The 15825-nt window shown below is 34.4% G+C and overlaps 1 non-coding gene and 1 pseudogene across 1 annotated transcript; one reads left to right on the forward strand and one right to left on the reverse strand.

Annotated features, from left to right (window-relative positions):
* The first annotated feature begins 5095 nt into the window (after nucleotides 1-5095).
* TRNAQ-UUG (transfer RNA glutamine (anticodon UUG)) lies at nucleotides 5096-5167 on the forward strand. Its single transcript has one exon. It is a non-coding gene; the product is annotated as a tRNA-Gln (tRNA).
* A 4782-nt stretch (nucleotides 5168-9949) lies between these two features.
* LOC147790663 (uncharacterized) lies at nucleotides 9950-10987 on the reverse strand (annotated as a pseudogene).
* Nucleotides 10988-15825: the final 4838 nt, after the last annotated feature.

Genomic DNA, 15825 nt, shown 5'->3' on the forward strand with positions numbered 1-15825 from the left:
AGTTTATATCGATGATGTGTTGATATTTTCTAAATCCATTAAGATCAACACTTTAAACATCTACATACATTCATTAATGTAATCAAAAGAAATCAGCTAGTTGTGTCCATACCTAAAATCAAATAATATCAAACTCATATACGTTTTCTTGGATTTTAAATTTATTTGAGCCTTATTAAAACCCATCCAATGGTCTTTGTCTCAAACTTTGGTGATGACGTATCCTAGAAAAGCAAACTTTAAAAAAAATTTAGGTTCTCTCAATTACGTGTCTTGATGAGTGTCTTGATGAGTGTCTTCAAAATAATACAAAGTCTTGATTTGTAAGGGATATCTCTACAACCCAAAAAAATAAATTCATTAGTCAAATAAACTCTCTGCTTAAGTCTTATTGACCCAAGGGCAGATCTCATAATGAAACGTGACGCATCAAATATCGGATATGGAGGTATCTAAAATTGTCAAAGAGGACAGAGAATCAATTATCATATTTCATTCAAAAGCCTCCAATAATACCATACAAATTACAAAATAGTAAAAAAAAATATATATATATATATATATATATATATATATTATTTTAAAGAAAATTTAATTAACAAAACTATTAAAATCTATTCCACAGTCAAATTTAGTTTAAGAAAAAGATAATTTTGCTAGATAGAAGTAAATTTTGGTGTGGTTTGATTTTAAAATTCGACCTATAAAAGAAGTTGAAAACATCTTGGGGGATTACGTATGGGAGAATTTCTAACAAAGTCTCTCTTCTCTCCTTTGTCTTCTTAAACTGATACTAAAACAACCAATCATTTACATGGACTCAAAAGTTCAATTACCTATAAAAGAAGTTGAAAACACCTTGTGAAAGTATCTAAGGATACTACGACCTCTAGCTTTGCAAAATCCAACGTTGTTGGCGCTTATCAAAATCGCTGCCAAAATAAAGTTTAACAAGTGGTTCTATGGTGTAGTGGTTAGCACTTTCGACTTTGAATCTAACGACCTGTGTTTAATTTCCGATAGGTAATCCACCAATTTATACAAAATTGGTCCATAGCCGATTCAGTAGGGTCACTTTTAGACCGATAATCTGTAGAAGGGGTCACTAAGGTTGAGATCATACAAAATGGGACCATAGCTCAATGTTAGAGCATTTGATTGCAGATCAAGAGGTCACCAATTCGAACCTAGTTGGGCCCTGTTAGGTTATGGAGTCTGCTGCTTATTTATAGCTTGGTCAACGGTTATATCCGATAAAGCTATATTTGGTAAAGCTATATCCGGTAAAACTATATTTTGTAAAGTTATATTTTGTAGAGCTATATCTTGTAAAACTATATATGATAAATAGCTATATATAGTAGATGGTTAAATCGGGTAAAGCTATATATAGTAAATTGCTATATATAGTAGATGATTAAATCTGGTAAACCTATATATAGTGAACTGAACTATATATATATACCATCCACTAAAGCTTTGAATTCAAGTCTACAACACAATAAACTTGAACCTATGAGGGCGAAAGAAATGAAGAGGCTGGCTGCGAAAGGAGTTTTAAAGGGTCTGAAACTTGTTGATGTGGGTCGTTGTGAGAACTACGTTATGAGCAAGCAGAAACGAGTTAGCTTCACAAGAACCACTAGAGAATTGAAGAAAGTGCGATTGGAAATGGAACTAGATGTGGAGCAAGGTTTCAAGACCACGAAGCAAGTGGGAGTTGAACTTGAGTTGCAGGGAAACTCACCTAGTGATGTTGTAGCAGATACTCAAGAAACTCCTGAGACTACTGCTGAGGAACCAAATGTGGAGCAAGGTTCCAAGACAACAAAGCAAGTGGGAGTTGAGGTTGAGTTGCGGAGAAAATCACCAAGTGATCTTGTAGCAGATACTCAACAAACTCCTGAGGTTGTTGCGGAGGAAACAGCAGTGGAGCAACTGACACCTGAACTGGTGTTGAGAAGATCATCCTGTACTATCAGAGTACCAGATATGTATGTACCTTCATTACACTATCTATTGCTGATGAAAGGGAACCACAACCCTTTGATGAGACCCTACAGTTGGAGGACACCTGAACTGGTGTTGAGAAGATCATCCTGTACTATCAGAGTACCAGATATGTATGTACCTTCATTACACTATCTATTGCTGATGAAAGGGAACCACAACCCTTTGATGAGACCCTACAGTTGGAGGATACAACCAAGTAGAAGCAAGCCATGGATGATGGGACGTCTAGGCTTCAAAAATGCGTTGTACTGAGATTGAGTACGTGGCAATAGTTGAAGCTGGAAAGATGACGATATGGATGACTGACTATCTGGAAGAATGGGCAAGAAGCAGCACGAAGATTCTTAACAGAAATAGTCAGAGTGTCATACAGTTGGCGAAGGAACCCGGTCTATCATTTAAAGAGAAAACACATAAGACGATACCATTTCACTTGCAGGTTAGTGAAAGATGGTGATGTGTTTGGAGAAGATAGAGGGTGCAAAGAATCCAGCAAACATGTTGACAAAATGTGTTGATGTTGGAATATTGAGGTTGTGCAAAGCCTCAATTGATATGGTGCCATGACGACCATGAAGATGCTCATAGTCATTTGAGAATGAAATTCTTGGTTGACTAGATCAGTCTCCAGGTGGGAGAATTGTTAGGTTATGGAGACTGCGGCTTATTTATAGCTTGGTCAACGGTTATATTCGGTAAAGCTATATTTAGTAAAGCTATATTTGGTAAAACTATATCCGGTAAACCTATATATGGTAAATAGCTATATATAGTAGATGGTTAAATCGGGTAAAGCTATATATAGTAAATGACTATATATAGTAAATGGTTAAATCTGGTAAACCCATATATATAGTAAACTGAACTATATATATATCTCGTTCCCTATAGCTTTGAAGAGTACTTTCTATTCTCTGTAATTCTCTCTTACTGTACATACGTGAAGTCATCAATAGAAAAATTCTTTTAGCCAGAGTTCTCCTTGCACTTTTCTCTATCCTGTTCTTTGTGTTCATCTAGATTGAGCGTGTGCGTTGTTGTGCGATCCTATCAGGCTCTTCTATCTTGGATAGAAATTTGTTACACTTTTTGGACCGACACTATGTCTAAGGGGTCACTAAGGTTAAAATCCTACAAAATGGATCCATGGCTCAGTGGTAGAGAATTTGACCGGTCACCCGTTTGAACTTGGTTGGGCCCTTTTATTTTGGAGAGACACTTTTTACACTTTTAGACTGACACTCTGTAGAAGGGATCACTCAGGTTGAAATCATGCAAAATGGGTCCATAGCTCAGTGGTAAAGCATGCAGATCAAGAGGTCACCCGTTCGAATTTGGTTGGGCCCTTTTATCATTTTACTTTGTTTTCAACCTCTTTCTTTTAACTTGCAATCGTGCTTGGAGAACCCACCGAAATGTGAGTTTGTAACCCATCCGTTAGGGTTCTTGGAATGATTCTCTAGATTATCCCTTCCATGTTGGGAGTCGGGCCATGGGTCTTGGGTGAAGGAACCGTTGGTTTTCTCATTGTCTTTGATATAACAATTCTTTTCAATTTTATATAAATTTTTTAAATATGGGTTCATTTCCAAATGCATGCTAACACCCTTATTGTTGAATAAATGACATGAAACTAGTTTCACATAGTAACGTTGCCTTTTGCTCCTATTGGTGGAAGGATAATAGGTCGATTATACCTATAGAGTAGTTTTAAGCGTGACAACGAGACTAATTTTTTTTTTTTAGTTAAAAATTAGAATTATAACAATCTGCGTAAAACCCTCAGACTAATTTTGCTTCATTTCTAAATGCAAGCAGACAAAGTAGAAAAATGAAAACATGTAAATTGTAACATTTCAAAGAAATAAATAAGTTTTGATGGTACCAATGCTAACCAGAAAACAATCAACCAAATTTATTTCGAACATACAAAACTTCATGTCTCCATCTTGTAAAGCGAATAAACCAAAGGGCCTAATATAGTAGAGAAATAAAAAAATGTTACCCACATCTGTGTTGTGCTGTGCCATAAGTGATCAATGGATGTTGACTTTGACCAATTCCTACTATTTTTTTTCTATATTTTGAAACTATTTTAAACACTTTTTTCTTCTACTCCTTATAATTTTACCTTTTAAGGTTGTAAATATTTGTGCACCGGTGACTATTATGATTATTAGTCAACTGAGTTAAGTGGAAATAAATTTTGAAGATGAAATTAAAGTATTAATTTTGATGCCATCTTTACCTGAGTTTTGCTATATTGTTATTAATGAGATTCAATCTAATGCCATTAGTAATTCACAATGATAATATTCAAAATACTTGACAAAAAAGAATGGTCAACGTAAGATATTTGAAACAAATGAATATTTTGTCCTCTATGATATATCAAATCACTCATTTGAAATTCCTTAATAATAAGCCTGAAGTCTTACCTCTTTTATAGTGAAAAGTTCCTTAAATAGAAGTCTTATTAGATACTTCTAAGAATTTAGAGATCAACTAGACACAAAGCTAAACATTCTAAAAAAGATTAGGGGTTAAACTTTTAAGTTAACTTAATTTAAGAAACTTTTGATTTTTATATTATCAAGAGTTTAATTGAGCTACGTCAATTCAATCTAGTGGACCCAAGAATTGAACCAAACCAAGTAGTTAGCATGATTTAGAGGAAGCATTTTCACGCAAAGTAGAAGCAATAATGGAGGGTTTGAAATAATATAGTTTTCACCCCTTGTTTCTCGAGTGAATATTGAAATAATATAGTTTTCATGTTAAGTTTTGCACGGAAGAAAGAAAGACGGGGATGTAAAGTATTATTTCAATTTTTTTGTAATATACAACAATATATAAATTAACTATAAGAAATATATAAAATTACATGTTCTCCACGAGCTTCAATCAACACCGGAGGGTTACTTCTGCAACCACTCTAAAGGTGCTCAAGATCACAACGAGTTAGATAAAACAGCTCTAGAACTTTGAATCCAATAACTTGAGTTTGACTCATGATAGGATCTCCCTTCTTGTGGAATCGGCATAAAATAGGAAAACCATTCCAAAATAAATTTTTACAAGGGGTTCTATGGTGTAGTGGTTAGCACTTTGGACTTTGAATCCAACGACCTGGGTTCAACTCCCGGTAGGACCTTTATGAAATGACCTTGATGTGAAAACACAGAATAAGGAACGACAACGCAAGACATTTTAAAACAAAACGGTGTTACCACCTTCATTGAGTGCATAGGTGGCGTTGTCATACTCGTGGCATCCTGCTAGCAAATCGTGGAGGTACAGAAACTGATTGGAATCATTCTTGCTCAACGAGTCATCATGTATCCTCTTTCTTAAAGTTCTTCAATGGCAGATTGAATTGGGGGAATGGTATGTATTGAATTGGGGGAATGGATCTTGTTGAGAAACGGTAGGAATAAGTTTGAAGAGAAATGGTGGAGGATTGCTCTCGAATTTGGAAGAAATCTGAGAGTAGGAGACCCATAATCTAAACGCTTATTGCCTTCGATTGGGGGATCGACCTTTCTCGAATCTTATTCCATATTGTTGCTCCTACTTTAGACTTTATAGGAGGAGCTTAAACCGACAATGAGAGCTCCAGATTCTTCGTTATTTAGAAGTTTGAAGAGAAATGGTGGAGGATTGCTCTCGAATTTGGAAGAAATCTGAGAGTAGGACAAACACAATCTAAACGTTTATTGCCTTCAATTGGGGGATTGACCTTTCTCAATTCTTATTCCGTATTGTTGCTCCTACTTCCGACTTTATAGGAGGTGCTTAAACCAACATTGAGAGATTCAGAATCTTCGTTATTTAGAGATCGATCTTTCTGGATAATTTTTTGGTGATATCAACTCTGATCAGGGCCTTATCGACCTTGGCTTTGCATACTAGTCGTTGGATGTGATGATCCGTGCGTGTTCGTTCTAGATCATATCAAATTTTGGAGGAGATCCGATGGTTGAGATTTGAGTTCCAAAGATTTTGCTCGGATGGTCACGGTAGATGCTCTGATTCTAATTAGAGTGGCATTTCTGTAATAATCCAATCTTCTAGGGGTATTTTGGTAATTTGCCACTTTCCGAATATTTTATTATTATTTTTTCTTGAAAAATCCAAAAAATTTCTACAAATTTCTCATGGCTTTTTTATCATTTTTCCCTTCTTTTTTTTTTTTTAAATCTTGAGATTCCTTCTAGATAAGGAATTACAAATCCGGAAAGATTTTTTATAATTGATAAAATGACTTTTTTGTCCTTTTGATTTACTTTTTCTTTTCCAATCCTTTTTAAAAGGCCTTTAACTCCTTGAAATCACTTGTTAGGGTACACGAGTGACTTGACTAAGTCCTTTGTTCTTGCTTAATCCTTTAATTTTTTTCCTTTCTATCCATGGGAGATAATTTCCTTCATTTTTTGGGTGTTACATATACATACTCCTTACAAACACAAAATAATAAGCAGACTTAAAAGAAGAACAAAAAATACTAGATTAAAAACAGAGGTTAGTCCATGGCCCACACTCCAAAGTCCGCTCTCATCCACGACCAACTCTTAGTTACTTGAAAAAAAATTGATAAACATGGAGTGAGTAAAACTTAGTAAGTAGCCTACTAGTAGGTTCTTAATGGCGACCTTAAGCTAGGATATTACTTCTTGTTATGTTTTCAGGATCTTATACTGATCTTCAAAACCTTCTCCTAAAATAACCTTCAATTTTCTCCCCATGAACACAATTTTCTCCCTATCTATCTTTTTTTTTTAAAACACTTTTGAAAGTTAACTAGTAGTTTTGAAGCTTTTTTTAAAAAAAAAAAAAAAAAACAAAAAAAACAAAAAAAACAAAAAAAAAACAAAAAATAAATAAATATAAAGAATTTAATTAGCGTAAAATTTATTAACCTCCCCATCTATCTTAGCGTAAAATTTAATTAGCGTAAAAAATTAAATATAAAGAATTTTCTCCCTATCTATCTTTTTTTTTAAACACTAAAAAATCAATTTATTTTAAACTAAAAAATTAATTTATTTTAAAACTAAAAAGTATACTTAATTTGACTAAAACATCCCTTATCCCAACCATAAAGAATTTAATTCCAAGCTCTCTTCTAATAGACAAACGATTTATTAACATCTGTTGAAACGATTTATTAACATATGTTGAAACGATTTATTAACATTTGTTAACGATTTATTAAAATTTCACTTCATCAATTTAAGTAGCGTTCAACTATAAATATCGAATTTTAAAGTATTCCGCGGCAAAGTAAATCTGTTGAAACTATCTATCAAAGGTGTTCCATAATGAGTTGTGGAGAAGTGTTTCCTTCAATTCTAATTTCAATTAAGGATGTCAATGACAAAAAAGTGCAAGAGGCTAGAAGGTTTGTAGTGGAAGAAAATAACAAGAGTCATGGACATCGTTTTGTTTACAAGCTACATCATGTGTCTTATTCATGGTTACTTAAATCTCGTTGAATTGGTGCGCCTTTCACATCAGAGACATTTGTGCCTTAAACCGAGCTCAATGCAATAGCAAACTTATTAAAAACTCTTTGCTTGCTACAACATTTGCTTGACATAATTGGACCAAAGGACGTTATGGATGACCATAGGTCACTGTATTGGTCTCCAATCACGAAGTGTGACATCGGATCTTTGTGCATACCATATTCATTAACTATAACATGGCAAGAAATTTTTTATGTTTTGACTGGCCATGCCATATTCTGTTGTACTTATATATCTTTAGTTACCTGTGATTAAAGCAAAGAAGTATAGACATGGTTTCACCATTTCCATCACTTACATCCAAAAAAAGAGTATAGCGGTCGACTATCGTCAAGGACCAATTCACCATTTCCATTCCTACCTACGGAAAAGTTTTATTACATTCATTTCTTTCTCCTTTCTAACTTCTTCATTCTCACATTAAACTTTTTTTTATTTAAAAAAAAATAAACGTGAAAAGGGAGAAAGAAGGAAGAAGAAAAGAGAAAACCCTTCATTTTGAAAGCTTATCAAATACTCTTTTACTGATGTAAAGAAAGCTCGAGAATAATTTATTCTCACGTCCCTCTTAGACACTTGTTGGATATATATCCGTCCTTCACATGTCGTATCATAATCATATCATGTCATAAAAACTTCGTGATTATATCCTTCCCTAATTTATCATAGCCTTAACGTCCTTAGACATATCATAGTTGTGTCGTTACCTGAACGTACCTTAGTCTTAACGTTACAGGAACGTATCCTAACGCTATCGTTCTATCAATCTATCATAATCCTATCCCTTTCTACCCATAACGTTACAGGAACGTATTGTTTTATGAATCCATCGTGACCATATTGTTGTTATCAATCTGTCATACCCATAGCACTTCGATACGTAACCAAACCATAACGTTTCATGAACATGTCTTACTCCTATCGTTACATTACGTTTAGTGCATCCTTCTCGTATCCTATCTCAAATATACCATCGAACACATGGTACCGTAAGTATTATCATACAATTCACATATTATAACATATCATAAGCATATCAATTCACAAACATTTCACACATATCAATATATATGTCACTTGCAGAACAACGAGCACAGTCAACATCAAATATAACCATACGGATGGTAAGGCCACCTACCTGATTAGCTTAGGCTGGTGTCCCCAATTTATCCTTAAGAAAGTTCGATTTGTCTTTTGTATTAACGTCAACCTATATGAACATGACATCAATTTCAATCATTTCTCTAAATTTTATGATGCTCTAGTGTTAGATTTCATGGGAAAATTGCACGAGTAAGGTCTTGAAATGTCTATATATCAAAACTGTTTAACACTTTCCAAATCTTGATTTTTTTGGATGTTTGTGCTTTTTTTTTTTTTTTTTTTTTTTTTTTTTTTTTTTTTTTAACTTGTGTTCCTAATCTTACTTTGTGTTTGTTACATTTTTTTTAATTATGTTAGAAATTAGCCAATAATCAATTCATCCTTTATGTTTCTTTCTTTTTTTAATTATGTTAGTCATTACTTTTTGCTAATTTAATCTATTCTATTTATTTTATTTTATTTTATTTTTTTGCTATTGATGGACGTATCTTTCTAAAACATACTAAATAAAACTAAATAATTGGTCAAGAGAGGATATGAGATATAACTTAAGGTTAAATGTCTCTCCATCTGAGAATAACTCATTCTCATGTCCATCTTTGCTACCATATACTAAATTAAGGATTTTATTTCTCTTGGGTCAAAACCATCCTTAAAGCACAAAATTGAAATTGTAGTTAGTCAATTATAATATTTGACGTGCTAGTTTTCAAACTACTTTAAATGGGTGTAAAGAGAGCATGAGAATAACTTAGTTTCACTAATCTGACACGTGTTGGGCATGTACTGAACACTTGTTAATACGATGGATACATTACAAATTTATAATCCATCGTATCAGACACTTGACTTTGAATATATTTTGAGAGTGAAACATACATTAAGCTTTTTTGTAAGTATACAAATATATAAATTTTTTGAAATAATTCTTTTTAATTAATGTATCATTGTCACATCGATGTCCTAGTAAGAATGGCATGTTACTGTTAGGAACAGAAAAAGAAAATTCTAATATCATAAGAATGGGGAGAAATCTCTCATCCAATTGAAGAATGACTAAATCAAATCTAATTCAAATAACTAGATCAAATCTAATCCAAATAACTCAATCAAATCTAATCCTAACAATCCCTCCCTTAAACTGAACACGAATAGTAATCAGTTTATATCTACGATCTCAGACAAAACTTCCACCAGGTAACTTCATCAATTCCCATGTGCCATTTCTGTTTATTGCTCTAGATCCCTTGCTTGCCTCCATTTCTCACTCTTCAATACTTCTCTAAAGTTCACAGTTTGCAGGTTCAGTAGGGGTAAACATGGCTGAGCTTCATCATCTTCTTTTCAAAAAAAACTTCTCCTATTACATAGTCTCTCATCAAGACTGGTGGTCTCTTATTCCTTGCCTTATTCGAGCTAGGAGAGCTTGCTTCAGCAAAAGAGCCAGATGAAATATTTTTCTCTGCAGTATTTTCATCTGCCGCTTTTATATCCTTATTTTCATCTGTCGTTACTATATCATAAAGTCTGTAAGCTTTTGACTCTTCACTAACTCCCAGCAAAACATAACTCAAACTCTTATCATCTAGCTTAGTTCTCGGAGCTGCCTCCTCTTTTTGTCTCTGAATCAACTCGAGCCCACAATATTGTTATTCTTCCTTCCGCTGCAGCTCCAGAACTAATCGTCGCTGTGGTTTTTCTACCCTTCTTCTATTCTCTTCTAGCATTTTATCTAGCTCTTCTCTCTCTTTTCGTGCTTGTTTTTCTTTTTGTCTTGTAGCAGTAAGAGCGGCTTCTTTCTCTTTCTCAAGCTGCACATCAACATCATCAAACAACTTCGTGCGACCTTCCTCTATTCATCTCTGTATTTCTAATTTAGTCTCTTCAGAGTTTAGCCTTTCTTCAACATTCTTCTGAATTAGTTCTTCCATCCTCCTAGCTGCATCTTCTTCTAACTTCTTCAACTCTGTTTCACGCCTTTTCTTCTCTTCTTCCTCTTTCTTAAGCTTCTCTATGGAATGATTCCGATCAATGGATGCACGACTAGGACTAGAACTAGACGATTTGGGGAAAGGAGATAACGAGGAAGACCTACTTCTGCGTTGGCGGCTGAGGGAACTTGAACGGCTGCTTCTCCTGGAATTGGTAGTGGAATGATAGGGGGAAGAACTTGGGTCCCTTATGCTTCTCTGACTATGGCGATAGGAATTGGAGCGGTGAGTGTACGACAGAGACCTTGAACCACTTCTCCCCATATGTTTCAATTGAGTTCGAACGGCTGCTACAGGCTGAGATATAGCATGCAATACGAACATTCGATTCAAAGACATCTTTGTCTCCATGATTAAGCCTCTCTCAGGATGAAACTCCTTGCATGTTCCATTTTGAAACAAAAAGGTAACCCCTTTGCTTGCAATTTACCAATACTCAACAAATTGTTCCTCAGGTCTGGCACATAGAACACTCTTGTGATTATCATTATGATTCCATTCACTTCTAGCAGTACATTACCCTTTCCGGTTACAACCATGCTTGAGTTGTTGCCCAGCTTCACTGAATCTCTGAAACTTCCATCAAAATCTGAAAAATATTCCTTCTTCCCACACATATGATTGCTACATCCCGAGTCAAGGAACCACATATCTTCTCTATTGGCCTTATTCATATTCACGTAAGCCTCAGCGACATCTCTTCTTGACTCTCTGCATAGTTTGTCTCCTTCTCCTTGCTTTCACATTCCCATTGAAAATGTCCTAGCTTGTGACAGCTATAGTACTCCACTGTGGCTTTGTTGAAGGTTTGTCTGCCTCGTCTGGTATTGCTTTGACATTTCCATTGAAAATGTTCTAGCTTGTGACAGTTATAGCACTCCACTATGGCCTTGTGAAGGTTTGTCTGCCTCGTCTGGTATTGCTTTGACATTCCCATTGAAAATGTCCTAGCTTGTGATAGTTATAGCACTCCACTATGACCTTGTTGAAGGTTTGTCTGCCTCGTCCCCTTCCTTTGCCTCTAAAGCTTCCACGACCTTGACTTCTTCCTCCAGCAGACTGCACAAGTGGACTCTCCATCGACATACTTTTATTATGACACACGTAGAAGACTGCTGCTTCTAGTTTTAACTAGTTTAGGGCATGACTCTGATACCAAAATGTTAGGAACAGAAAAAGAAAACTGGAAAGATCAGAAGAATCGGGAGAGATCTCTCATCCAATTGAAGAATGACTAAATCAAATCTAATTCAAATAACTAGATAAAATCTAATCCAAATAACTCGATCAAATCTAATCCTTACATTTATCATATCTATTTGGTATCATATTTATGTCTCGTATCTCTATCTCATTTTTATTTTTGTGACTCTGAGATATTTTGCTTTTATAAATAGATATTTTCACGAAAATAAGTTTAATTTATGTTGAGATGGAGAATAAAAATCGACACTTAAGAACGTTGATACTTGGGACTTTGATTCCTCTTGGTGTGAAGCTTGCATCTTGCAATTACTTGGGTAGAGAATGTGTTTCACTTAAAATTCACTCAAGAGAAAATAATCAAATAACGAACCATATTTGAGAGAGGATAACTTTTTTTTTTTTTTTTTAATCTTGGAGAAATAAAAAAGAATAAAACTTAAAACATGGCAGGAATGACATCTTCTTGAATCTTTGTATCTTTGTTTTGTTCTCCTAAATGTATATAAAAAAAATAAAAAATAAAAATTTTATATTTTAGATATAATTTAAGTACCTATTTAATAAAACTCCATCCAAACTTCTACTCATAAATTTAATTATTATTTGTATACAATTGTTAATATGTAAGAAAATACACGTACAAAATGTTTATACTATTGGTAATACACTAGTCACGGTTGTTTGACTAAAACAATGCAACCATTGTCCAAACTAAAGAATTTGATTTGAGGCTATCTCCTAATATAGTGAGGCTCAATTAGACTTTGTTGTAAGATTCGACCATATCAATTTGAATAGCGTTCTCCAACTATAAATATTGAACTCCAAAGTATTCACGAGCAAAGTAAGTTTGTTGAAACTATCTATAAAAGTGTTCCAAAGTGAGTTGTGGAGAAGATTTGCCTTAAAATCTAGTTCCAATTAAGGATGTCAATGATGAAGAAGTGAAAGCTGTTGGAAGGTTTGCCGTGGAAAATTTCAGAGGTGGTAGATATAATTTAATTTACGAGCGTGTGGTGAATGGTCTTTTCAGTCCCATATAGGCTTTGACCCCAAATTTTATAGTATTGTGATAAAAGCTATAAATGACAATAATATAAATTGGTCAGATATTGCAATTGTGAAGAAGTTTCGTCATATGCATCGGACGCTACCGTCATCCTATAAGCTCTTATCTTTTGAGGAATTCATCAAATTCCCTCTTCAGAAGTAGCAGTATAACTACTAGATTGCTTTCTTTACTTACAATAAGTCCTCTCTCTATACGTGCTTGTGGGACATTACTCTCTTTTATCTATAAAAATGGCATAGCCATAATGATATAATAATTCTTATATAAGTATCTTTCCTTTCTCTATATGTGCTTGTGGGACATTACTCTCTTTTATCTATAAAAATGGCATAGCCATAATGATATAATAATCCTTATATAAGTATCTTTTCTTTTTCTCTCGTACCCACGGATACATAACATGTTAAATTAACTCATACTTATCGATCCCCGCACCTCTCGCATGCTAAGCGAGCGCTCTACCATCTGAGCTACATCCCCACAATTTTTGCATCACAAAATCCTAAATTTCCCATCATCAATAATAGTGAAAATGAAGAAATATTGCTACCCAACATGTCATGAATAAGGAAAAATTGAAAAGAAACAATATATTTAATAATAAATAGTCTTATTTTTTGGAGGTGCGGGGTATCGATCCCCGTACGGCTCGCATGCAAAGCGAGCGCTCGACAATCTGAACTACATCCCCATGATTTTTACATCATAAACCTAAATGTCCCATCATCAATAATAGTGAAAATAAAAAAAATATCAAAATATTAATAACAAATAGTTTGGTTTGGTGATGCGGGGGCATCGATAATTGTGAAAATGAAAAAATATATTAACAAATTAAATACTTTCTTTTGGAGATGCGGGTTATCAATCCCCGTACAACTCGCATGCAAAGCGAGCGCTCTACCATCTAAGCTACATCTCCACAATTTTTACGTCACAAAACCCTAAACGTCTCGTCATGAATAATAGTGAAAATGAAAAATATCGCTACTCATTATGTCATAAACAAGGACATATTGAATAGAAATAAAATAGTAATAACGAATAGTTTCTTTTGGAGATGCGAGGTATCGATCCCCGTATCTCTCGCATGCTACAATCCCACGATTTTACATCAAAAAACTCTAAACTTCCCGTCATCAATGATATTGAAATGAAAAACTATCCCTGCTCATTATGTCATTAATAAGGAAAAATTTAAAAGAACTAATATATTTAGTAATCGTTTCCTTTGTTGATGCATGGTATTGATCCCAGTACTTCTCACATGGGATGCAAACGCTCTACATCTAAGTTATATCCTCAAGATTCTTACGTCACAAAATCCTAAACATCTCGTCATCAATAATAGTGAAAATAAAAAAATAACGCTATTCATTATGTCATAAATAAGAAAAAATTGAATAGAAATAAAATAGTAATAACGAATAGTTTCTTTAGGAGATATGGGGTATCGATCCGATCCCCGTACCTCTTGCATGCTAAGCAAGCAATCTACCATCTAAGCTACATTCCCACAATACTTATATCAAAAAACCCTAAATGTCCCGTCATCAATTCTAGTGAAAATGAAAAAATATGAAAAAATATCTCCACTAATTATGTCATAAATGCGGGATATCCTTTACCTCTAACATGCTAAATGAGCTCTACCATCTAAGCTACATCCCTACAATTCTTACATCATAAGACCCTAAATTACCCATCATCAATAATAGTGAAAATGAAGAAAATCTAGAGAGATGCAAGGTATTGATCCCCATACCTTCCGCATGCAAAGCGAGTGCTCTACCATCTAAGCTATATCCCCAGAATTATTATGTGACAAAGTCCTAAACATCTCGACATGAGTAATAGTGAAAATGAAAAACTAACCCAGCTCATTAAGTCCTAAATAAGAAAAATTTGAAAAGAAATAATATATTTAGTAATCAATTCAATTGAGATGCAAGGTATTGAAGATATTGATCCCCGTACTTTCCACATGGGAAATTAACGCTCTACCATTTGAACTACATCCTCTGCATATTATGTCATAAATAAGAAAATATTGAATAGAAATAAAATATTAATAATAAATAGTTTCTTTTGGAGATGCGAGGTATTGATCCTCGTACCTCTCATATGCTAAGTCGTACCTCTCTTATGCTAAGCGAAGATACATCCCCACAATTCTTGCATCACAAAACCCTAAATTTTTCATCATCAATAATAGTGAAAATGAAGAAATATCGCTACTCAACCTGTCATGAATAAGGAAAAATTGAAAAGAAATAATTTTCAACAATATATTTAATAATAGATAGTTTTATTTTGGAGATGCGTGTGGTATCTATCCCCGTACCACTCGCATGCAAAGCAAGCAGTCTACCATTTAAGCTACATCCCCACGATTCTCACGTCACAAAATCCTAAACGTCTCGTCATCAATAATAGTGACATGAAAAACCATCCCTGCTCATTATGTCGTAAATAAGAAAAAATTGAAAAGAAATAATATATTTAGTGATCGATTCATTTGGAGATGCAAGATATCGATCTCCGTACTTTCCACATCAGAAGCGAGCGCTCTACCATCTGAGCTACATCCCCACGATTCTTAAATTAAAAAATCATAAACCTCCCGTCATCAGTAATTGTGAAAATGAAAAATATCTTCGCTCATTATTTCATAGAGTAATTGTCGTTGCACAGGGCGAGACCTCTAATCCATGAAATTTTTGTACTAGAAATGAAGAAACTGGAGATGGTCCCCAAACGTCTGTATGGACCATTTCCAATCGCACTTTCTTTGGTTCCCTGGCAGCGTCAACCAGATTAACCCTACGGCGTGACAATCCTTGAGCTTCCACTCCTCCGTGGTCATGGTGTCCAGCTTCACCCCCAAAATGGGTTCCTGAATATCTTTTTC

The sequence above is a fragment of the Cucurbita pepo genome, chromosome 10 (assembly GCF_057944985.1).
Source record: "Cucurbita pepo subsp. pepo isolate OVF chromosome 10, ASM5794498v1, whole genome shotgun sequence".
In the NCBI taxonomy this organism is placed as follows: domain Eukaryota; kingdom Viridiplantae; phylum Streptophyta; class Magnoliopsida; order Cucurbitales; family Cucurbitaceae; genus Cucurbita; species Cucurbita pepo.